This window comes from Nicotiana tomentosiformis, chromosome 7 (genome assembly GCF_000390325.3).
Source record: "Nicotiana tomentosiformis chromosome 7, ASM39032v3, whole genome shotgun sequence".
NCBI classification, from domain to species: domain Eukaryota; kingdom Viridiplantae; phylum Streptophyta; class Magnoliopsida; order Solanales; family Solanaceae; genus Nicotiana; species Nicotiana tomentosiformis.
In genome coordinates this window covers 8,290,170-8,316,000 of record NC_090818.1, presented here as the reverse complement: position 1 = coordinate 8,316,000, position 25,831 = coordinate 8,290,170, and positions in this window count along the sequence as shown.

Here is a 25,831-nt window from a genome sequence, read left to right as displayed (position 1 = left end):
TGATATGAACGTTATATGCTTTATTGCTCGTCACTACTGCTCAGCCTTTATTTATTGTTGTTACTTACTGAGTTGGCGTACTCACGTTACTCCCTGCACCTTGTGTGTAGATCCAGGTGTAGCTGGACACGGTAGCGGTCATTGAGTGTTCTGGTTGCAGATTTTCTTGGAGATAGCAAGGTAGTTGTTTGGCGATCGCAGCCCCTGTTCTCCCTCTTATCTTCCTCTAGTTGTATTTAGCTATTTTTTGGGCTGAGTTAGCCTTGATATTGTTAGACAGATTGTAGTATATGCTCATGACTAGTGACACCCCGATGTCAGGCTTTTCTTTTCCGCACTTCTGTTTTTCTTTGATTTGAACTCCTTAAATGAAGGTTTATGTTAAATAACCTTGAATTTTTCTTTAAAATGAAAATATCGGGTTGTTTTGGAAATGAGTCGGCTTGCCTAGTTCCACGATAGGAGCCATCACGACAGGGGCTAGTTTTGGGTCGTGACAGCTGAGTGACTGGGAGGCATGAGTAATTTTGAGGTATGCCCGAGTGGCAAGAGTGACTGTGAGGTTGCCCGAGGGGCTGTATATGAGTGATGTTCTGCCCGAGGGGCTGTTTATGATTTTATCACTGAATTGCATCGCATTGGCATACACACATGAAATACAGGCATAGAGATGTATTTTTCCTCATGTTGTACAACATCACATCATTCATGATTTCTCACATATTTTTGATAGATGGGCATAGTGATGCATTTGTTTTACACGGGTTATCCGGAAGGAAAATGAAACATCTTATTTATTATTGAAAAGATTTTAGGAGAAATATATTATTTTCAAACTATTTATATTATTGGATACTTCGGCAAACGATTTGGGTTTTCACTGAGATATTTCAAAGGAAGAACTATAATTTTTGAAATCATTATTTGGCTGAGTATTTTATCCCTGAGTTATTTCTGGTATTATTTGCTTTATGTTGTTATGGATTGTTGTGGACTATTGGTTTTGGACCCGACTTGGTGGAAGCTCGTCGCTACTTTTAACCTACGGCTAGGTTTGTTAGTTACTCAGTACATGGGGTTGGTTGTACTGATACTACACTTCTGCACATTGCGTGCAGATGTTGGCTGATGTTGTTGTTGTGCTCGATGGTTGTGGGACTTGAAGATGTACATGCGTTCCTGTTGTAGCTGCCTTTTGTTCAGGGTAGCCTTAGATTTATAAAAGCTCTGTTTATGTATTATTCAAACAGACTATGTATTTATTTCATTTCCGCTTTGTATACTCGATTCTTAGAAGCTCATGATTTGTACTACCACTTCTTGGGGGATGTATAAGATTAAGATGTTTATTCACTTAAATTACTTTAAATAATTGTTATTGGAATTGGATAGTTGAAAGTTGGCTTACCTAGCGGGTTGGGTTAGGTGCCATCACGACTAGTTGGATTTTGGGTCGTGACAAGGTGGTATCAGAGCACTAGGTTCATAGGTTCTACAAATCATGAGCAAGTGTCTAGTAGAGTTTTGCGGATCGGTATGATAACGTCCATACTTATCTTCAAGAGGCTACAAGACATTTAGGATATATACTTCCCATCTTTCTTTCTTTATCGTGCGAAATTGATTCAGCTTGAGACATAACTCTTTAAATTCCTTCCACGTATTCGTATGCGCATATGAGTGCTCAGTATCAGCTGTGCATCTCCGGCTTATGATTTTTTGAACGAGGTTCAAGAGGTGTATTCTGTGTTTTGGTAATGGGCCAGTCTGGAGGACTTGAGGCCAAGTTTAGACTGCAGCTTAGGCTCGGTAGCTTCAGTTGTAACATGTACATTTGGACTCATATGTCCGATAATATCCCTACGAGTGGAAGTTGTGGCTCGATGAGCGGATCAATGGCTTTGTGATGAGTATGATGTAAATGCGGGATGTATTAAGACGATTTGATTATGACGAGAAGTGTTTCCTTGAAATGTAAAGAAATGGCCACTGGGTGCTTGATTTTTTGTTTTAATGTAACGTACAGTCTCGAGTATGAATGTTTGAAGGATCTTTCATAATGTTAAACTTTTGGGGTAAATTAAATTCTCATGTCTCGGTAATTAGTTTGGACGCAGATTGACTAAGTGATTGCATAGTAATTGTGACTGCGAAAAGATATAACAAGATACTAGATTGAGGCTAAGCAGGTGGATTATCCCCTGCGGAGTAATCTATGTAGGAGTATTTCTTATGATGTGAGTGGAGAGTTGCTTTTCTACCGACAGGATGTATGGGTGGAGATTTGAATCTGAATCTGGTTGAGAAAGTTGACTTGTGTGTTAAGAGGATGAATACGAGCTTAGCGGATGATTGAGGTAATTTTATGGTTGGCGTTGTATGAACTTGGGAAGAAGTTTTGCTGGACTGACTATGGAATTATGGCAGTAAGAGAGTATTGGTATTGTGAGTTATGGAATGTTTTAATCTATGGCTTTGAGCCAAGTGTGGGAGTCTATTGACCATTTGATTTCATGATTAGGTGTTAAAGTTTAATTTTGGTCGGAGGCATACTTGTGGGTTAGCTATGACTTGTAGAAGTTGAGATCGAGGATGACTCGAATAAGGAAATTCCTGGTTAAGGATTATATTTCACTTCTGAGTAAATGAAATTTGCGGGATGAGTGAGTTGTTATTGGTGAATGATGTAGTGCGCACGGAGTGTGAATTTGATATGTGGTGTTAAAGTAGAGTTACTTCTTTGAGTGTTGTGGTGTTAATGGGGCACGTGTCTTTTGGTCCATTTGGGCGGTGCAATTAGATTTGAGCAAAGTGGGTGACTCCCGAGAAAATTTCAGTGGGTTTGAGAATTATATATAGCAATTGAGAATGTTTTCGGACTTATGTAAATCCGAGATTTGCGTTTGATGGTGCCTGGACTTGCGAAAATTCTATATGACTATGGATTCTACATTTTTTTTGTCTAAGGAAGGTAAGAAGAGAAATTTCAAATTCACATAATGTATTCTCAGAGTGAGTGTTACAGTTGTGGTATTTTTGGAGGTGCTTAAGAAGAATACAGTTGCTTATGGGCCGTAGGGCGTTGTGGTTCTATGCTAAGGTTTGTAGGGTAAGTTGTGGTTAAAGATCACGGTATTTTAACAAAAAGAAGTATCAATCTGAAGACAAATTCGGAAGGGACTTGGAGAAATAGGACAACTGGGTAGTAGGTTGGATCAATATGGTAATGGATAAGATCAGTTCTTTGGGTGCTTATGAGGTGGGGGTTTTCTACATGTGCTTTGTGGCAATACACCTGAAATTGGCAACCTGCGTGGCTTGGTCGAGTTAGAGGAATTTAGTTTTAAGGACTTGATTATGTGCAAATGGATTCCAAAGTATTGTTGATGGTTTCTACCGGTGTGGAGAACGTTTGTGTATTGTGATTTTCTCTTGGAAAGAAGCAAGGGAAAGGTTTCTAACTAAAATGATATGTAAATTATTGGTGACTCAAAGTTGATGATAAGATTCTTGTGCTCTTCACATGATGGAAATATACATGTTATGTGTTTTACGAAAGCTAGATTTTTATGTACAAGGTGGCAGTACAATCTTGAAGAGAAGGTAACGAATGTTGGACAACATGGACGATTTCAAATAACTAGATGAATACTATTAGTACTTGGTGTTGTATGAGAAAGGGTCGGACTTCAAAAGGTGCATTGTATTTTTTTACGGATGTATAAATTAGTATTGCGGTACTCACATGGTTGATAGACTGTTGATATTCAAATTTTTGTCAAGTGGCACGGAAGAACTTTTAAAGTATTTCTCATGGGATGATCATGTATAAGAGAGGTGTTAGGCATTCGGGCAGTGAAGATGGAATCAAATATGGTGATTCACGTGTTCTATGGATTCGGAGATTGGGAGTTCCCAGGAGCAGATTGTTTCATGGTTGTGGACTGTGAAGTTGTGGCCGGAGCTAGCCTAGCCATATGATAGAATGTGTTATGATTCAGTCATTATGGATTTTTGGAAGAATGTTTTTCTATTTGTAGGTAACCCAAGTTGATTTGGGGGTCCATAGGTAGGCCCAATTAAGATGTGTATTCTACACCGAGCCGGAATGGTTGGCTCCATACTGCTATTATTGAGGGATGTGTCATTTGGTTGATGTTGAACTTATTCGTGTTCTCAAGTGATCTGTGAGTTATTCCTTTATGCTACGAGGAGTTGTGATTCATTGGTTATGTGCACCGGTTCTATTTGAGCTTTATAGCGAAATTTGAGTGTGATGAGTAATTGGATATTGCATGATCAATAGCATAATGGTTATGTCCTTTCAGTTTTTTGTGTGGTATTTTTGTGATTTGCCTCTCCGTCGTTATTATATTGGAGTAGGGTGGCTTGGAGTATATAATATGAACCTTATGTTAGAATCGGGTGATGGTTCTACGGTGTATGATGAATTTTTAGCGTTTTGTTGTGGAAGTACTTATTAATCTGGCGGGGTAGTTCTCTCATTTGATCATTTTCCATGACTGAGTACATATGAATTGTTGCATATTAGTGGACGGATGGCAAGAGTTGTGGCTCCGAGTTATATTGGTGTGGTATGTCTGTGGAGCAGTTATGTTTAGTAATATAAGGTCATTGGACCTGGAATGGGTACTATCAAGTTTAATTTCGGAATATTCAGCAGTATAATATTGAAAGTCGGCTCAAAAAGTGATTATGGCTCCGGTTGGGGCGAGAGACCTCCATGACTTGTTGGTCTGATAAAGGGTTATGATATTTTGCGTGTTTCTTTTATTATCAACAATGTACGAAGGTTTTGGGATGAGGTTTGGTTCGATATGGGTTTAATACTAGTATGCAGTTGGTTTTGGAGTAGTCACTGCGATCAGGAATAGTGCTACGAGCATGCGAGTTGTGTAATATGTTGGGTGATTATATCTGTGGTTATAGTTATAGCTCGATGTAGCTTATTCGGACTTATACAGTGTGTAAATGTAAGATTCATGTCTTGAAAGAAATTTTAAAGGTTGGAAATTAAACTCCAAGGTTTATGGGCTAAGGTTAAATTAATGATTTTCAGTTGCATTGTGTAGTCAAGCCTATGTGGGATGGGGTGACGTGGGTTCACCCCCGGGTACGTGTGTGGTAAGATGGAACGGTGATTTGATGTCTTGGAAACAACTCTTGGCACGTTCGAGGACGAATGTATATTTAAGTGGGGGAGAATGTAACGACCCGACCGGTCGTTTTGAGTATTACAACTTTGCTTCCCCCTTTACTGCTCAAATTGTACTTTACAACTATTGTGTGAATTGTCAGGGTAATTGGTTCGGGTCCGGTGAGGTTTTGGAATGAATTGGAATACTTAGTTCCAATGTTTAAAGCTTAAGTTAAAATAGTGATCGGATGTCGACTTATATGTAAACGACCTCGGAATTTAATTCTAATGATTCCAATAGCTCCGTATGGTAATTTTGGACTTAGCATCGTGTCCGGAAAATCTTTTGGAGGTCCGTAGTGGAATATGGCGTGAATTGCCGAAAGTTGAATTTTTGGGAAGTTTGACCGGGGAGTTGACTTTTTGATATCGAGGTCGGAATCCGATTCTGAAAATTGGAATAGGTCCGTAATGTGAAATGTGACTTGTGTGCAAAATTTGAGGTCAATCGAACGTGATTTGATGTGTTTCGACGTAAGTTATAGAATTTGAAGTTTCAAGGTTCAATGATTTCGGATTGAGGTGTAATTCATCATTTCGATGTCGTTAGGTGTGATTTGAGGCCTCGAGTAGGTCCATGTTATGTTATGGGACTTGTTGATACAATTGGTGGAGGTCCCGGGGGCCTCGGGTGAGTTTCGGGCAGTTAACGGATCAAATTTGGACTTAAGGAAATGCTGGAACTGCTGCCTACTGGTGTGATCGCACCTGCAAAGATTTTGATCGCAGGTGCGAAGCCGCATGTGCGTGAAATAAGCCACAGAAGCGGCCAAGAGTGGGACTGGGCAGTGCGTGAGGTGCGAGGAATTTTCCGCATCTCCGAGGCCGCAGGTGCGAAGGGGAATGCGTATCTGTGAAGCCCACAGATGCAAGAATATCGCTACAGATGCGAGTTTTTAAAGGCCCGCTATTTTCCGCAGGCGCACATTTTTGTCCGCAAATGCGGATGCGCAGGTACGAGCCCAGGAATCGTAGGTGCGGAAATGCCTGGGCAGTGTTTAAAAATGAGGGTTCCGAGAATTTTTCTCATTTTGGACATTTTGGAGCTCGGTTTGGGCGATTTTGGAGAGGAAATTTTCCACACAACTAGGGGTAAGTGTCTTAACTCCCTTGTGATTATATTCCATGAATTCATCTTCATTTTTGGTGTAAGATTATTGAATCTTCAAGAGAAATAGAAGAAAATTTCTATAATGTCACAAAACGAACTTTTCAAGTTTGAATACCGATTTAAAGTCGGATTTGAGTGAAAATAGTATGGTTGAACTTGTAATTGGATGGGTTGTCGTATTTTGTGAGTTTCGTCAGATTTTGAGACGTGGGCCCCACGGGTGATTTTTGGGGCGTAATTTTGGATTTTATGAAAATATTAGTATTTTTATATGGAATTAATTCCTATAAATTTTGTAGGCTGAATCAAATTAATTGTGACTAGATTCCAGCCGTTTGGAAGTTGATACGCACATAATGGGATTTCTGGAGCATTATATAGCTTGCTCGACATTAGATTCAGCTTGTTCGAGATAAGTAACTCTTATAATCTTGGAGTTGAGGGTATGAACCCTAAATATATGTATTTTGTGAATTGTTCGGAGGTGACGCACATGCTAGGTGACGGGCGTGTGGGCGTGCACTATAGAAATTGTGACATAATTTTTTCTGTGGAATTTTATAGTTAAATAATCTTGGCATTTTCCATGCGGTTTTATGTGTCAAAGAAATTGAGCTGAAAAGTATATTAAAAATTATGTTGAGGCTATGTGCCAGAATTATTGGGACCCACAGAGGTTATATTGCTGTGAATTATTGTGTGAAATTAAAAATTCATACTCAGTCATATTCATTTCATTGCATATCATAACTCAGTTTTATGACTCTATTTTGATGCATATAAATGTTTTGGGCGGAATGCCCTATTTTACTGAAATGCCCGAGTGGCTTGATATGTGAGGATGAGTGTGGATCGGGGCTGCCCGCATGTAGCATACTTTATGACTGAGTGAGGCCGAGGGCCTGATTTGTGAGGATGAGTGTGGATCGGGGCTGCCCGCCTGCAACATACTTTATGACTGAGTGAGGCCGAGGGCCAGATTTGTGAGGATGAGTGTGGATCGGGGCTGCCCGCCTGCATCATACTGTATTATTATTGCACGTGAGTTATGCGTGCGGATTATAGCGCTTGGGTTGAAGGATCCCCTCTGGAGTCTGTACACACCCCAGTGAGCGCAGGTACCTACTGAGTGCGAGTGCCGAGTGCCGAGTGACTGGGAGGCATGCGTGATTATGAGTTATGCCCGAGTGGCAAGAGTGACTATGAGGTTGCCCGAGGGGCTGTATATGAATGATGTTCTGCCCGAGGGGATGTTTATGATTTTATCACTGAATTGCATCGCATTGGCATGCACACATGACATACAGGCATAGAGATGTATTTTTTCTCATGTTGTGCAACATCACATCATTCATGATTTCTTACATATTTTTGACAGATGAGCATAGTGATGCATTTGTTTTACACGGGTTATCCGGAAGGAAAATGAAACATCTTATTTATTATTGACAAGATTTTGGGAGAAATTTATTGTTTTCAAACTATTTATATTATTGGAAACATCGGCAAACGATTTGGGTTTTCACTGAGATATTTCAAAGGAAGAACTATAATTTTTTAAATCATTATTTGGCTGAGTATTTTATCCCTGAGTTATTTCTGGTATTATTTGCTTTATGTTGTTATGGATTGTTGTGGACTATTGGTTTTGGACCCGACTTGGTGGAAGCTCGTCACTACTTTTAACCTACGGCTAGGTTTGTTACTTACTCAGTACATGGGGTCGGTTGTACTGATACTACACTTCTGCACATTGCGTGCAGATGTTGGCTGCTGTTGTTGCTGTGCTCGATGGTTGCAGGACTTGAAGATGTACCTGCATTCCTGTTATAGCTGCCTTTTGTTCAGGGTAGCCTTAGATTTATAAAAGCTCTGTTTATGTATTATTCAAATAGACTATGTATTTATTTCATTTCCGCTTTGTATACTCTATTCTTAGAAGCTCTTTATTTGTACTACCAGTTCTTGGGGGATGTATAAGATTAAGATGTTTATTCACTTAAATTACTTTAAATAATTGTTATTGGAATTGGATAGTTGAAAGTTGGCTTACCTAGCGGGTTGGGTTAGGTGCCATCACGACTAGTTGGATTTTGGGTCGTGACAAGGTGGTATCAGAGCACTAGGTTCATAGGTTCTACAAATCATGAGCAAGTGTCTAGTGGAGTCTTGCGGATCGGTATGATGACGTCAATACTTATCTTCGAGAGACTACAGGGAATTTAGGATATATACTTCCCATCTTTCTTTCCTTATCGTGCGAGATTGATTCAGCTTGAGACATAACTCTTTGAATTCCTTCCACGTATTCGTATGCATATATGAGCGCTCGGTATCAGCTGTGCATCGCTGGCTTGTGATTTTTTGAACGAGGTTCAAGACGTGTATTCTGTGTTTTGGTAATGGGCTAGTCTGGAGGACTTGAGGCCATGTTTAGACTGCAGCTTAGTGTCATGACCCAAAACTAACCCCCTGTCATGATGGCGCCTATCGTGGAACTAGGCAAGCCGACTCATTTTCAAAACAAAATGATATTTTCATTTCAAATATAATTTCAAGGTTATTTAACATAAAAACCTCCATTTACAGAGTTCAAATCAAAGAAAAACAGAAGTGCGGAAAAGAAAAGCCTGACATCAGGGTGTCACTAGTCATGAGCATCTACTATAATCTGTCTAACAATATCAAGGCTAACTCAGCCTGGAAAAATAGCTAAATACGACTAGAGGAAGATAAGAGGGAGAAGAGCAGGGGCTGCGATCGCCAAACAGCTACCTTGCTATCTCCAAGAAAATCTGCAACCAGAACACTCAATAACCGCTACCGTGTCCAGCCACACCTGGATCTGCACACAAGGTGCAGGGAGTAACGTGAGTACGCCAACTCAGTAAGTAACAACAATAAATAAAGACTGAGCAGTAGTGACGAGCAATAAAGCATATAACGTTCATATCAGGAAATCTCAGTAAAATACCACATGCTCTTAAAAATCAGGATTTGAATCAAACATCTTGTTTAAACCCAGTTCCAATAAAAATCATTTTAAAGACATTTTTTTTTCAATAGTTTTTCAAACAAAGGCTCAATGCAAAGGTGAGCAAAAATGATGAAATCATAAACAGCCACTCGGGCAAACCTCACAGTCACTCGTGCCACTCGGGCATACCTCACAATCACTCTTGCCACTCGGGCATACCTCACAATCACTCTTGCCACTTGGGCATACCTCACAAACACTCTTGCCTCCCATTCACTCAACACTCGGCACTCGGCACTCAGCACTCACACTCAGCACTCACACTCAGTAGGTACCTGCGCTCAGTGGGGGTGTGTACAGACTCCGTAGGGGCTCCTTCAGCCCAAGTACTATAATCTGCATGGACAACTCACGTGCGATAATAATAAAGTATGCTACAGGCGGGCAGCCCCGATCCACACTCATCCTCACAAATCAGGCCCTCGGCCTCACTCAGTCATAAACCTCTCAAGCCACTCGAGCATTTCAGTAAAACAAGGCATTCGGCCCAAATCATTTATATGCATCAAAATAGAGTAATAAAGCAGAGTTATGCGGTAAACAAGTATAAACATGACTGAGTATAGATTTTCAATCGAAAACAATGAGAGGATGGTAAGAAACAACCCCTAAGGGCCCAAACAGCATTAGCGCAAGGCCCAAACATGGCATTCAGCCCAATTTACAGAAATTCTTTCTAAAACATATAAGTATCATATGGTTTCAACAAAGTATGTAACTTTACAGTTGCTACGGGACGGACCAAGTCACAAATCCCTAACAGTGCACGCCCACACGCCCGTCACCTAGCATGTGCGTCACTAAAAATAGTAGAATGATACAAAATCCGGGGTTTCATACCCTCAGGACTATATTTACAATCGTTACTTACCTCAAACCGGTCAAATCTCTACCCCGTAATGCTCTTGCCTCTGGACTTTGCCTCCAAATGCTCCAAATATATTCACAATCAGTATAATACCATCAATATATGCTAATGGAATGAATTCCACAAGAAAAACATCAAAATTAGACCAAAACCCGAAATTGGCTCAAAAATCACCTGTGGGGCTCACGTCTCGAAACCCGACAAAAGTTACAAAATCCGAAAGCCCATTCAACCACGAGTCTACCCATACCAATTTTACCAAAATCCGACCTCAACTCGACCCTCAAATCTACAAATCTAATTTCCAAATTTCTAAGTTTCAATCTCTGATTTACACCTCAAAATCATGTAATGTAGTCGGATTACTCGATAATAATTCAATATTATGGAGTAGAAATGATCACAGGGGACTTACCTCAAGTTTTCCTTGAAAATATATCAAAAATCGCCTCTCCCCAAGCTCCAATTTGTCAAAAATGGCAAATAGGACGAAGTCCCTGTTTTTATAATTCTGCCCAGACATCCTCGGTTCTGCCTCGATCTTGGCCCTCGATCTTGGCCATCGATCGAGGTCCTCGATCCTGGTTCTCGATCCTGGGCTCGATCATGGCTTCGATCGTGCCCCTCGACCTTGAGCTCGATCATGCCTTCGATCGTGGCCATCGACTCTGGGCTCGATCATGGCTTCGATCGTGGCCCTCCACCCTGAGCTCGATCTGGGCTTCGATCGTGGCCCTCGACCTTGAGCTCGATCTGGGCTCAATTTCTGGGCAGAAGCAATTTCCAACAGAAGGAAATTGCAGCAGCTGTTCTAGTTCAATTTTTTATCCGTTAACCATCCGAAACTCAACCGAGGCCCTCGGGACCTCAACCAAATATACCAACAAGTCCTAAAACATCATACGAACTTAGTTGAATCCTTAAATCACCTCAAACAACGCTAAAACCATGAATTACACCCCAATTCAAGCCTAATGAACTTTGAAATTTCTAATTTCTACAAACAACTCCGGAACCTATCAAATCACGTCCGATTGACCTCAAATTTTGCACACAAGTCCTAAATGACATAATAGAGGCATTCCAATTTTTAGAATCGGATTCCGACCCTGATATCAAAAAGTCAATCCCCCCGGGCAAACTTCTCAAAAATAAAACTTTCGGCATTTCAAGCCTAATTCCTCTATGGACTCCCAAATAATATTCCGGACACGCTCCTAAGCCCAAAATCACCATACGGAGCTATTGGAATCATCAAAATTCAAATCCGAGGTTGTTTACATATAGGTCCATATCCGGTCCACTTTTCTAACTTAAAATTTTCAATTATGAGACTATGTGTCTCATTTCACTCCGAGTTCCTTCCGGACTCGAACCAACTAACCCGATATAACATAATATAGTTGAATAACACAAAAAGAAGTAGGAATGGGGAAAACAGGGTTACAACTCTCGAAACGACCGGTCGGGTCGTTACATTCCCCCCTCCCCTCTTAAACATCCGTTCGTCCTCAAACGAGTCTAGAAACATACATGGAGTCTCGAATAGGCGTGGATATCTGCTTCGCATCTCCCGCTCGGTCTCCCAAGTGGCCTCCTCCATAGGCTGATCTCTCCATTGCACCTTTACTGAAGCTATATCCTTTGAGCTCAACCTTCGAACCTGCCGATCCAAAATAGCCACCGGATCCACATCATAAGTCATATCACCCTCTAACTGAACCGTGCTGAAATCCGAAACATGGGACGGATCTCCAATATACTTCCGGAGCATGGAAACATGAAACACTAGATGCACACTCGACAAGCTGGGTGGCAAGGCAAGCTTATAAGCCACCTCTCCTATCCTCTGAAGCACCTCAAAAGGCCTAATGAACCGGGGCTCAACTTGCCCCTCTTCCCAAACCTCATAACACCCTTCAAGGGTGATACCTTCAGCAAAACCTTCTCCCCAACCATAAAGGACACATCACGGACCTTCCTATAACGCGTAGCTCTTCTGCCTAGACTGTGCCGTGCGAAGCCACTCCTGAATTAATTTCACCTTATCTAATGCGTCCTGAACCAAGTCTGTACCTAAGAGCCTAGCCTCACCCGGCTCAAACCATCCAATAGGAGATCTACACCTCCTCCCACACAAAGCCTCATACGGAGCCATATGAATACTCGACTGATAACCGTTGTTATATGCAAACTCTGCGAGTGGAAGAAACTGGTCCCATGAACCCCCAAAGTCAATGACACAAGCACGCAACATGTCCTCCAATATCTGAATAGTGCGCTCGGACTGCCCGTCCGTCTGAGGATGAAAAGCTGTGCTTAACTCAACCTGAGTACCCAACTCTCGCTGCACGGCCCTCCAAAACCACGATGTGAACTGAGTACCCCTATCTGAAATGATGGAAACTAGGACACCATGCAGGCAAACGATCTCTCGGATGTAAATTTCAGCCAACCGCTCTGAAGAGTAAGTAGTACCAATTGGAATGAAGTGCGTGGACTTGGTCAGCTGATCCACAATAACCCAAATAGCATCGAACTTCCTCGAAGTCCGTGGGAGCCAAACTACAAAGTCTATAGTGATTCGCTCCCACTTCCACTCTGGGATCTCTAACCTCTGAAGCAAGCCACCCGGTCTCTGATGCTCATACGTAACCTGCTGAAAGTTTAGACACCGAGCCACAAACCCAACTATATCCTTCTTCATCCGCCTCCACCAATAGTGCTGCCTCAAATCCTGGTACATCTTCGCGGCACCCGGATGGATGGAATACCGCGAGCTGTAGGCCTCTTCAAGAATCAGCTCTCGAAGCTCATCTACATTAGGCACACATATCCGGTCCTGCATTCTCAGCACCCCGTCATCACCAATAGTCACATCCCTAGCATCACCTCTCCGAACCCTGTCCTGAAGAACGAGCAAGTGAGGGTCATCATACTGACGCTCCCTGATACGAACATAAAGAGATGACCTGGAGACCACACAAGCCAATACCCGACTAGGCTCCGAAATATCCAATCTGACAAGCTGGCCTGCCAAGGTCTGAACATCTAATGCCAAAGGTCTCTCTGCTGCTGGAAGATAGGCTGAACTCCACAAACTCTCTGCCCGGTGACTCAAAGCATCGGCCACCACATTGGCCTTCCCCGGATGGTACAAGATAGTGATATCATAGCCCTTAAGGAGCTCCAACCATCTCCGTTGACGCAAATTAAGATCCTTCTGCTTTAACAGATACTACAGACTCCGGTGATCAGTATAGATCTCACAATGAACCCCATACAAATAATGACGCCAAATCTTCAAGGCATGAACAATGGCTGCTAACTCAAGATCATGGATAGGATAGTTCTTCTCATGGGTCTTCAACTAGCGCGAGGAATAGGCAATCACCCTACCCTCCTGCATCAAAACACAACCAATGCCTATCCTCGAGGCATCACAATACACGATGTAAGAACCTGAAGCTGATGGCAAAACTAACACTGGAGTTGTGGTCAAAGCAGTCTTGAGCTTCTGAAAGCTCTCCTCACATTCATCCGACCACCTGAATGGAGCACCCTTTTGGGTCAATTTGGTCAAGGACGATGCAATAGATGAAATTCCCTCCACAAAGCGACAGTAGTAACCTGCCAAACCAAGAAAGCTCCTAATCTCCGTGGCTGAGGACGGTCTGGGCCAACTCTGTACCGCCTCTATCTTCTTCGGATCCACCTGAATACCCTCACTGGAGACCACGTGCCCCAAGAATGCTACTGAACTGAGCCAAAACTCACATTTAGAGAACTTTCCATAAAGCTTCTCCTCCTTCAATCTCTGCAATACAACCCTCAAATGCTGAGAGTGCTCTTCCTGGCTACGAGAGTACACTAGGATGTCGTCAATGAATACAACGACAAATGAGTCCAAATAGGGCTGGAATTCACTGTTCATCAGATGCATGAACGTTTTTGGGGCATTGGTTAGCCCAAAAGACATCACCATAAACTCATAATGTCCATATCGGGTTCTGAAAGTTATCTTGAGAATATCTAAATCCCGAATCTTCAGCTGGTGATAACCGGACCTCAAATCAATCTTGGAGAACACCCTCGCTCCCTGAAGCTGGTCGAATAAATCATCAATACGAGGCAAGGGATACTTGTTCTTGACTGTGACACATTCTCATGGAACCATCCTTCTTTTTCATAAATAGAACCGGTGCACCCCAAGGTGACACACTAGGCCGAATAAACCCTTTATCAAGGAGTTCCTGAAGCTGTTCTTTCAATTCCTTCAACTCCACCGGTGCCATACGATATGGTGGAACAGAAATGGGCTGAGTGCCCGGCACCAAATCAATACCAAAGTCAATATCCCTGTCAGGCGGCATGCTCGGTAGGTCTACAGGAAACACATCTGAAAAATCACATACCACCGGAACATGATCAATGACAGGAGTCTCTGCACTAACATCCCTCACAAAAGCCAAATAAGATAGGCAACCCTTCTCAACCATGCGCTGAGCCTTCAAATATGAAATCACCCTACTTGGTACATAATCTACAGAACCGCTCCACTCAACCCTCGAAATTCCCGGCATAGCCAATGTCACCGTCTTAGCGTGACAATCTAGAATAGCATGACATGGAGATAACCATTCCATACCCAATATCACATCAAAGTCAACTATACTGAGCAACAATAGATCTACTCGGGTCTCCAGACCCCCAATAGTCACCACACATGACCGATATACGCGGTCCACAATAATAGTATCGACCACTGGAGTAGATACATGTACAGATGAAACTAAGGACTCATGGGGAATATCCAAAAAATAGGCGAAATACGAGGAAACATATGATACGGGGAACCAGGGTCAAATAATACTGAAGCATCTCTGTGGCAAACTGAGACAATACCTGTAATCACAGCATCTGAAGCAATAGCATCCAGTCTGGCAGGGAGAACATAGAAATGAGCCTAACCACCCCCTGATCTGCCTTCCCCTCTAGGGCGACCCCTAGCTGACTAACCTCTACCCCGAGATGACTGGGCAGGTGGTGAGGTAGCTGGTGCTGTAGTCGGAGGCTGACTCCTCTGCTGAGATAGACCTCCATGACGATGAGGACACTGCCTCCACATATGCCCAAGCTCCCCACACTCAAAACAAATCCATGGTGCTGGCGGCGGAAACTGAAGGGAACCCCTAGCAACGGGATGACTAGTAAAAGAACCTGGCATAGATGAGCCCTGGAAAGGTGGAGCATGGGACGAACTCTGAACTGGAAGGGCATTAAGTGATGAGTGGCCCTAATGAGAACTGTGAGAACCATGGCCAGATGATGCACCCCGATGAAATGGCCGAGCTAACTGAGCCTGTCTGAAATGACGACCTCTACCGTGCTGGAACTGACCCCCAAAAGGAGCACCGCTGAATCCAGCCTGACCACGAGGTCTCTTGGCCTCCCACTCAACCCTCTCCTGACCGCGAACCATCTCAATCTACCAAGAAATGTCGACAACCTCATCAAAGGTAGCACCCAAAACTCGGTCCATGGTCATGAGCAACTGTAGTTGATAAGTGAGGCCATCAATAAATCTCATGATCCTCTCTCTGTCTGTGGGAACCAACCAGATAGCATGACGAGCCAACTTAGAGAACCGCATCTCATACTGCGTCACGAACATATCACCCTGGCGTAGCCGCTCAAACTGTCTACGTAACTCCTCTTTGCGGGATCAAGGCATGAACTTCTTCAAAAAGACCATGGAGAACTGCTGCCAAGTAAGGGGTGTTGCGCCAACAGGCCTACGCCTCTCGTAAGTCTCCCACCATCTGAGTGCAGCCCCAGAAAACTGAAAGGTAGTGAACGAGACACCCCAAGTCTCCAAAATACCAGCAGTACGGAGTATCCTCTGACACCTGTCCAAAAAGTCCTGAGCGTCCTCTCTCTGTGCCACTGAAAGGTGGTGGCTAAAGTCTCCCAAACCTCTCCAACCTACGCTGATCATCCTCAGGCATAGCAGGAAACACATAATCCTGAGCAACAGCAACCGGATGGGCTGGTGGTGCCTCTGGTGTCTGAAGTCCCCGAATAACCTGCTCGGGTGTGCGAGCGACGGGAGTCTGAGTGCCTCCCCTAGCCTGAGAAGTGGTTGCGGTTGTCAAAATAGACACCGCCTGAGCAAGGCCAGTACACGCTGTCAGAATCTGAGTTAGGGCCTCTTGAAGGCCTGGAATCACAATAGGTACATGTGGTGCCTGAGCTGGTGCATCAATAATTGGAACCTGGTCCTGATTTGTGACAACCGGTGGATCTGTAGGTACTGCCCCAACTGCTGTACGGGCTACACCTCTGCCCCTACCACGGCCTCTACCACGGCTTTGGCCTCTCGCGGCCCTGGCTGGTGGTACTGGTGGCTGGCCCTCCTGACCGGTAGTATGAGTCCTCACCATATCTGAGAGAATGAAACAAAAGATGTTTAGTTACTAGAATCAATAGATTTGCACGACAAGAATTCAAGAATGTGGAGTTTCCTAAAGGTTCTTTAGCCTCCTGAAGATAAGTACAAACGTCTCCGTACCGATCCACAAGACTCTACTAAACCCGCTCATGACTTGTGAGACCTATGTAACCTAGGCTCTGATACCAATCTGTCACGACCCAAAACTAACCCCCTGTCGTAATGGCGCCTATCGTGGAACTAGGCAAGTCGACTCATTTCCAAAATAAAATTATATTTTCATTTCAAAGGTAATTTCAAGGTTATTTAACATAAAAACCTCCATTTAAAGAGTTCAAATCAAAGAAAAACAGAAGTGCGGAAAAGAAAAGCCCGACATCGGGGTGTCACTAGTCATGAGCATCTACTATAATCTGTCTAACAATATCAAGGCTAACTCAGCCTGAAAAAATAGCTAAATAATACTAGAGGAAGATAAGAGGGAGAAGAGCAGGGGCTACGATCGCCAAACAGCTACCTTGCTATCTCCAAGAAAATCTGCAACCAGAACACTCAATAACCGCTACCGTGTCCAACCACACCTGGATCTACACACAAGGTGCAGGGAGTAACGTGAGTAGGCCAACTCAGTAAGTAACAACAATAAATAAAGACTGAGCAGTAGTGACGAGAAATAAAGCATATAACGTTCATATCAGGAAATCTCAGTAAAATACCACATGCTCTTAAAAATCAGGATTTGAATCAAATATCTCGTTTAAACCCGGTTCCAATAAAAATCATTTTAAAGACATTTTTTGATCCGGAGGGGCTCCTTCATCCCAAGCGCTATAATCTGCATGGACAACTCACATGCGATAATAATAAAGTATGCTACAGGCGGGCAGCCCCGATCCACACTCATCCTCACAAATCAGGCCCTCGGCCTCACTCAGTCATAAACCTCTCAAGCCACTCGAGCATTTCAATAAAACAGGGCATTCGCCCCAAAACATTTATATGCATCAAAATAGAGTCATAAAATAGAGTTATGCGGTAAACAAGTATAAACATGACTGAGTATAGATTTTCAATCGAAAACAATGAGAGGATGGTAAGAAACAGCCCCTAAGGGTCCAAACAGCGTTGGCGTAAGGCCCAAACATGGCATTCATCCCAATTTACAGAAATTCTCTCTAAAACATATAAGTATCATATAGTTTCAACAAAGTATGCAACTTTACAGTTGCTACGGGACGGACCAAGTCACAAATCCCTAACAGTGCACGCCCACACGCCCGTCACCTAGCATGTGTGTCACTAAAAATAGTAGAATGATACAAAATCTGGGGTTTTATACCCTCAGGACTAGATTTACAATCGTTACTTACCTCAAACCGGTCAAATCTCTACTCCGCAATGCTCTTGCCTCTGGACTCTGCCTCCAAATGCTCCAAATCTATTCACAATCAGTATAATACCATCAATATATGCTAATGGAATGAATTCCACAAGAAAAGCTTCAAAATTAAACCAAAACCCGAAATTGGCTCTAATATTGCCTGTGGGGCCCACGTCTCTGAACCCGACAAAATTTAAAAAATCCGAAAGCCAATTCAACCACGAGTCTACCCATACCAATTTTACCAAAATCCGACCTCAACTCGACCCTCAAATCTACAAATCTAATTTCTAAATTTCTAAGTTTCAATCTCTGATTTACACCTCAAAATAATGTAATCTAGTCGGATTACTCGATGATAATTCAATATTATGGAGTAGAAATGATCACAAGGGACTTACCTCAAGTTTTCTTTGAAAATATATCAAAAATCGCCTCTCCCCAAGCTCCAATTTGTCAAAAATGGCAAATGGGAGAAAGTCCCTGTTTTTATAATTCTGCCGAGACATCCTCGGTTCTGCCTCGATCTTGGCCCTCAATCTTGGCCTTCGATTGAGGTCCTCGATCCTGGCCCTCGGTCCTACCCCTCGATCCTGGTTCTCGATCCTGGGCTCGATCATGGCTTCGATCGTGCCCCTCGACACTGAGCTCGATCATGCCTTCGATCGTGGCCCTCGACTCTGGGCTCGATCATGGCTTCGATAGTGGCCCTCGACCCTAAGCTCGATCTGGGATTCGATCGTTGCCCTCGACCTTGAGCTCGATCTGGGCTCGATTTCTAGGCAGAAGCAATTTCCAACAGAAGGAAATTGCAGCAGCTGTTCTAGTTCAATTTTTGATCCGTTAACCATCTGAAACTCACCCGAGGCCCTCGGGACCTCAACCAAATATACCAAACAAGTCCTAAAACATCATACGAACTTAGTCGAATCCTCAAATCACCTCAAACAACACTAAAACCATGAATTATACCCCAATTCAAGCCTAATGTACTTTGAAATTTCTAATTTCTACAAACAGCTCCGGAACCTATCAAATCACGTCCGATTGACCTCAAATTTTGCACACAAGTCCTAAATGAAATAATAGAGGTATTCCAATTTTTAGAATCGGATTCCGACCCCGATATCAAAAAGTCAATCCCCCCGGTCAAACTTCTCAAAAATAAAACTTTCGGCATTTCAAGCCTAATTCCTCTACGGACTCCCAAATAATATTCCGGACACGCTCCTAAGGTCCATATCTGGTCCACTTTTATAACTTACAATTTTCAATTATGAGACTAAGTGTCTCATTTCACTCCGAGTTCCTTCTGGACTCGAACCAACTAACCCGATATAACATAATATAGTTGAATAACACAAAAAGAAGTAGGAATGGGGAAAACAGGGTTACAACTATCGAAACGACCGGCCGGATCGTTACACTTAGGCTCGGTAGCTTTAGTTGTAACATGTACATTTGGACCCATATGTCCGGTAATATCCCTACGAGTGGAAGTTGTGGCTCGATGAGCGGCGAAATGGCTTTGTGATGAGTATGATGTAAATGCGGGATGTATTAAGACGATTTGAATATGACGAGAAGTGTTCCCTTGAAATGTAAAGAAATGGCCACTAGGTGCTTGATTTTTCATTTTAATGTAACATACATTCTCGAGTATGAATGTTTGAAGGATCTTTCATATTGTTAAACTTTTGGGGTAAATTAAATTCTCATGTCTCGGTAATGAGTTTGGACGCAGATTGACTAAGTGATTGCATAGTAATTGTGACTGCAAAAAGATATAACAAGATACCAGATTAAGGCTAAGCAGGTGGATTATCCCCTACGGAGTAATCTATGTAGGAGTATTTCTTATGATGTGAGTGGAGAGTTTCTTTTCTGCCGACGGGGTGTATGGGTGGAGATTTGAATATTAATCTGGTTGAGAAAGTTGACTTGTGTGTTAAGAGGATGAATACGAGCTTAGCGGATGATTGAGGTTTTTTTATGGTTGGCGTTGTATGAACTTGGAAAGAAGTTTCGTTGGACTGACTATGGCATTATGGCAGTAAAAGAGTATTGGTATTGTGAGTTATGGAATGTTTTAATCTATGGCTTTGAGCCAAGTGAGGGAGTCTGCTATTGACCCTTTGATTTCATGGTTAGGTGTTAAATTTTAATTTTGGTCGGAGGCATACTTGTGGGTTAGCTATGACTTGCAGAAGTTGAGATCGAGGATGACTCGAATAAGGAAATTCCTAGTTAAGGATTATATTTCACGTATGAGTAAATGAAATTCGCAGGATGAGTGAGTTGTTATTGGTGAATGATGTAGTTCGCACGGAGTATGAATTTGATATGTGGTGTTAAAGTAGAGTTACTTATTTGAGTGTTGTGGTGTTAATGGGGCACGTGTCTTTTGGCCCATTTGGGCGGTGCAATTAGATTTGAGCAAAGTGGGTGACTCCCGAGAACATTTCAGTGGGTTTGAGAATTATATATAGCAATTAAGAATGTTTCCGGACTTATGTAAATCCGAGATTTGCGTTTGATGGTGCCTGAACTTGCGGAAATTCTATATGACTATGGATTCTACATTTGTTTTGTGTAAGGAAGGTAAGAAGAGAAATTTCAAATTCACATAATGTATTCTCAGAGTGAGTGTTACAGTTGTGGTATTTTTGGTGGTGCTTAAGAAGAATACAGTTGCTTATGGGCCGTAGGGCATTGTGGTTCTATGCTAAGGTTTGTAGCATAAGTTGTGGTTAAAGATCATGGTATTTTAGCAAGAAGAAATATCAATCTGAAGACAAATTCGGAAGGGACTTGGAGAAATAGGACAACTGGGTAGTAGGTTGGATCAGTATGGTAATAGATAAGATCGGTTCTGTGATGACCCAAAATGTCATCTTTAAATTTAATGACTAATTATGTGATCAAAGCACTATTTACCATTACTCGACTTCGTGTGCAGTCCGTAAAAATTTTCCGGAAAGTTTTGAGGTTAAAAATGAATTAAAATGTAAATTAGATATTTAAAACACAACTAAGTTGACTTTGGTCAACATTTTGAGTAAACGGAATCGGATTAGTGTTTTGACAGTTCCGGTAGGTCCGTATCGTGAATTGGGACTTGGGCGTATGCCCGGAATCAAATCCCGAGGTCCCTAGCTCGAGATATGGAATTTTGATAAAAACTTTAAAGTTTAAGTTCAAATAGTGATCAGATGTCGAATTATGTGCAAATGACCCCGAAATAGAATTTTGATGATTCCAACAGCTCCGTATGGTGTTTTTGGACTTAGGAGCGTGATCAAAACTTTATTTGGAAGTCCGTAGTGGAATTAGGCTTGAAATGCCGAAAGTTGAATTTTTGAAAAGTTTGACCGAGGGGTTGACTTTTTGATATCGGTGTCAAAATCCGATTCTGAAAATTTTCATAGCTCCGTTATGTCATTTATGACTTGCGTGCAAAATTTGAGGTCAATCGGACTTGATTTGATAGGTTCCAGTGTTGTTTGTAGAAATTGAAAGTTTCAAAGTTCATTAGGCTTGAATCTATGTGTGATTCGAGATTTTAGCGTTATTTGATGTGATTTGGGGTTTCAAATAAGTTTGTATGATGTTTTAGGACTTGTTGGTGTATTGGGTTGAGGTCCCGAGGGCCTCGGGTGAGTTTCGGATGGTTAACAAGTCAAAAACGGGACTTAAAAAGCTGCTGCAAAAGCTGCTGCAATTTTCTGTTGGAAATGCTGTCAAAATCGAACTTCCTGAGGATCGAAGGCAGGCTCGAGATCCATGATCAATGGCAGGCTCGAGAGCCATGATCGAAGGCCCAGGATCGAGAGCTTTGACCAAGGCCTGTGATCGAATGCCATAAAGATCGAATCCATGATCGATAGCCAGGATTGATGGTTGTGATCGAGCCCCAGGGTCGAGGGCCATGATCGAAGCTATGATCGAAGGCCATGATCGAGGTCCATGATCGAGGACCATGATCGGACCCCATGATCGAGGTCCAGGATCGAACTCCATGATCGAGGTCACCCTGGACAGATCTGTAAGATATAAAATCAGGGGGGCTTCGTCCCATTCGCTATTTTTAACAACTTGGAGCTTGAGCAGAGGTGATTTTTGATATATCTTCAAGGAAAAACATTGGGGTAAGTGTTCTTAACTCAATCTTGGTTAGATTACCCGAATCCATCACTGTTTCTAACATTTAATTGGTGATTTAAGTTGGGAAAAATTTTGAAACCCTCTTGGATAGATTTGAGGATTTGAGGGTCAAATCGTTATCGGAATTTAGTGATTTTGGTATGGTTAGACTCGTAGTTGAATGGGCGTTCATATTTCGTAACTTTCGCCGGATTCCGAGATGTGGGCCCCACGGACAAAGTTTGTGCTAATTTCGGATTTCATTGAAAAATGTAATATTTTCTTATGAAGTTGATTACTATAATTTTTGTTGACTGTATCGAATTAATTATGATGAGATACGAGTCGATCGGAGTCGAAAAATCGAGGAAAAAGCATAAAACTTGATTAAATTGGAGCAAGTCGAGGTAAGTGACTTGTCTAACCTTGTGTGGTGGAAATTTTCCCTAGAATTGATATTAATGTGATTATTGAAATATGTTGAAAGTCGTGTACACGAGGTGATGAGTGTGTACACGGGCTAAATGTGAAGGATTATATTTTTAAATTGTGTAGATCATTGTTGCGCATTTATTAAATTATTTTATCTTGTTATATTCTTCATCATTGATTAGTAATATATATTTTAAATTTGTTTGCCTTTTTCCTGCTAGTTGTTTTACCTGTTTAATTGAAACTTGGTTTCTTTCATACTGTGCATTATTTGAACGTTGATTTTCTTTAAATTAAATATTATTAATATGAAGTATTTGACATTTTTAAATTTTGATATTGAAGCAACGTATTAAAAATTTGAAATATTATTTTCCTAAATTATTTATTCTTGAATATTTTCGTAAGATTTTCTATTGGATTATTGTGGCATGAGCCCTGAGCTCTTTATTATTGAAAAATGTTGTTGTTGATGCTTTTGTGGAAAATTGAAATATTGGCCACTTGAAGTGCAAATTGTGATATATTGTGATAATGATACGCATGCGGTGTATAAGGCCTGGGTGTTGAAACACATGCGGTGAGATAAGGGTGGCTTGATACGCGTGGCTAGTTGGGGTGACTACTAGAAGTCATGCGGTGTGATAAGGGTGGCTAAAACGCGGGATGCTATTTCAGGAAAAAATATTTTCTTTAAATAAATTGTGAAGGCTCCCGCGGTGATATAAGGAAATGAGATATTGTGAAATTATTTATAATTTGGGACTATGAGGCGGTACCTCGGTAGTGCCCTTGTTGATATTGACTTATGGCCATAGTTGCTTTTGATTAATTGTTGTGATTTTCATAAAGTTGAAGGAAATTCTGTTTTTATTCAAAGTGATATTATTTGAAATTATTTGGTGTCATTAAATGTGACATACTATTTGATTCATTTCCAATGTCATTTTATTTTACTACATTGATAAGCATTTTACCATGTCATTATTTTATTCCAGTAGGGCCTCACCTGACCTCGTCACTACTCTACCGAGGTTATTTTTGGCACTTACTGGGTACCGCTGTGGTGTACTCATACTACGCTTCTGCACATATTTTTGTGCAGATCCAGGTACATTTTACCAGCCTAGACGTCAGTGAGTTACCTGCACACGGAGACTTCGAGGTATATCTGCCAGCGTCCGCAGACTTCGGAGTCCCCTTCTATCATTTTATGTTGCTTCCTTATATTTTATTTAGACTTTGACTTATAGAGACATTGAAAATAAATTCTTAGATGCTTGTGACTTATTTCTACCGGATTTTGGGAGTTGTAATCATTTGAATTGTAGATAATTTATTTTCAGATATTTATGATTATTCCGCATTGATAGGCTTACCTAGTCTTAGAGATTAGGTGCCATCACGACACCCTACGGAGGGAAATTTGGGGTCGTGACAAGTTGGTATCAGAGCATTAGGTTCATAGGTGTTATGAGTCACAAGCAGATTTAGTAGAGTCTTGCGGATCGGTACGGAGACGACTGTACTTATCTTCAAGAGGCTATGGAACTGTTAGGAAATATTCACTTCTTTGATTCCTTATCGTGCGCCTTTGTTGATTTAAAAGTTCTAAACGATTGTCTTTCTATTCTCTCACAGATGGTGAGGACACACACAACTGGATCTGATGATCAGACACCCGCGACCCCTATTGGAGCCGCAAGAGGCCGGGGTCGGGGCAGAGGCCAAGCCAGAGGCCGAGGAAGGCAACGTGGTGCAGCCAGAGCACCTGCACGAACTGCTGCACCAGAGCCGCCAGTAGCTCCAGTTGGAGAGCAGGCACCTGAGATGCCTATTACTACTCCTACACTTCAGGAGACTCTTGCCCAGTTTTTTAGCATGCTTGGCACTTTAGCTCATGCAGTATTAATTCCACTTGCTCCCGCCACATTTCAGGCTGGGGGAGGAGAGCAGACTCTCGCCGTCCGTACTCCAGAGCCACGTGCCCAAGTTGAACATGCCCTAGAGCTTATACTAGAGCAACCAGTTATCCCAGTTCAGCCTGATATTAGGACAGCAGTTTCAGAGGAGGAGCAGCTCAGGCTCGAGAGGTATAAGAAGTACCACCCTCCCACTTTCAGCGGTTTAGCTTCAGAGGATGCTCAGGGTTTTCTGGAGGAATGTCACCACATCCTTCGTACTATGGGTATTGTGGATTCCAATGGGGTTTCTTTCACTGCATTCCAGTTTAGAGGAGCAGCCTACCATTGGTGGCAGGAATATGAGTTGGATAGTCCCGCTGAGGCATCTTCACTCACTTGGACTCAATTTTCGGATATGTTCTTAAGGGAGTATGTTCCTCAGAGTCTTAGGGATGCATGGCGCACAGAGTTTGAGCAGTTGCGCCAGGGTTCTATGATTGTGTCAGAGTATGCGGTCCGATTCAGTGATTTGGCTAGGCATGCACCAGCCTTAGTTGCTACTATTCGAAAGTGGGTTCGCTGATTTATTGAGGGTCTTCACCCTAGTATCAAATACAGTATGGCCCGAGAGCTAGAGATAGACATCACATACCAACATATGGTGTCAATTGCTAGAAGATTGGAAGGTATGCGGACTCGGGGAAGGGAAGAGAGGGAAGATAAGAGACCGCGAGATTCTGGAACATATAATAATTCCCGTGCCCCAGTTGCAGACCGTCATGGTAGAGGTTATGTGAGCCATCCTATTCATTCAGTACTTCCATCTTCCACTGGTATTCTGACTACTCCTAGACCTCAGGTTCCATATTATGCACCACCAGTATCTTCTGTACCTCCAGTATGGGGTGCTTTCAGTGGACAGTCTAGTCGATTAGGCCGGAGCCAGTCCCAATAGCCACGTCCTCCGAGGTCTTGTTTTGAGTGTGGTGACACTCGTCATATTATGAGAGATTGCCCCAGATTTAGGAGGGGTGCACCTCCACGGATTTCTTAGGCCCCACCTATTCCACAGGGTCCTCAGGCTTCTCAGGCCATGATTACTGCACCAGTTGCCACTCCACCTGCACAGCCAGCTAGAGGTGGAGGTCGGGCAGGTAGAGGTCGCCCTAGAAGGGGAGGCCAGGCCAGATATTATGCCTTTCCTACTAGGACAGATGTCGTTTCATCCGATTCTCTTATCACAAGTATTATTCCGGTCTGTCATAGAGATGCATCAGTTTTATTTG